Below are 1,147 nucleotides of genomic sequence, written 5' to 3' on the forward strand. Positions count from 1 at the left end.
ATTGTTCTTTTAATTCTGCATTGCATTATATATAGCACTTGACAGCGGCCATATTTTATACGATAAAATGAGAAAGCACTAGGAGCAAATCAACTTTCTCACTCTGTTTTAAACTGCCAACTTCCGGCTTCACTCGCTGCTGCAGCAGAAGTATAGGAATGCTTGGTCTGTAATACGTCATTGTTAAGACTGTCTTAAGATTATCTTCAGGTGTTTTGTAGCCAATGAAATCATCCGAAGACCATCTAAAGATGAATTTAAGACGGTCTTATGGCTCCTGCACACAGGACGCGGTAATGCTTGCCGCGCGGCGGAAGTCCGCGCAACAACCAGTCAATATGTTGTTTTTCCGTAAGAGCTAGAAGGTTATTACGGAAAGCAGCATATTGGCCGTTGCGCGAACTTCCGCCGCGCGGCAAGCATTACCGCGTCCTGTGTGCAGGAGCCATTAAATATAAGATCCGACTATGAATACCGACCTATGGGTCTGATTTCTGTTCCTGCACTGCTGAACTAGTGCAATAAGTTAGAATGAGACAAGTATATTTTTTCTCGCTCTAACTTATTGCACTAGTTCAACAATGCAGCTAAATAGAATAGACTGCAAAGTTAAATTTTGGAACGCACCCCTGAACTGGCCGTTTGGCGCTAAATATGAAATTTGAATGTCTAAAGGTCGTATTTCAGATTAATCAATTACGCGTTACAAGCAAAATAAAAAATTATTTTAAATGTAACGAATGGTTCATTTAAAGGAAAATTTTTAGATAAAAAGTTGTAGAGGATTCAATTAAGATTCACAAGTCAAATGCGTTTTATTGTTATTTGTTCTACAAGTGCACACATTGTCAATGCTTACTGTCCGGCATATACTTACGCGAATTTTCTTTTATTATAATCTCATAAGAACATAATAGCAAATACGTGTGTATAAGGCATATCAAGCCTCTACAGTCTCTACATACAATCCTTCCGAAGTACAATTTTTTATCCCGCAAAGAAAATAGGTATATCAGGGAACGATTAATATTAATTCTTATCTAAAGTACAAATAAAATTGTTTCTTCATATAAATAAATAAAAGCGTTTTTTTAATTTAAAAATTAATATTTGCCTTCGTTGATCAACAACTTAATTTCATGTAGAG

Source organism: Odontomachus brunneus, unplaced genomic scaffold (assembly GCF_010583005.1).
Source record: "Odontomachus brunneus isolate Ranch 3 - 2012 unplaced genomic scaffold, Obru_v1 Obru_scaffold_092, whole genome shotgun sequence".
Taxonomy (NCBI): domain Eukaryota; kingdom Metazoa; phylum Arthropoda; class Insecta; order Hymenoptera; family Formicidae; genus Odontomachus; species Odontomachus brunneus.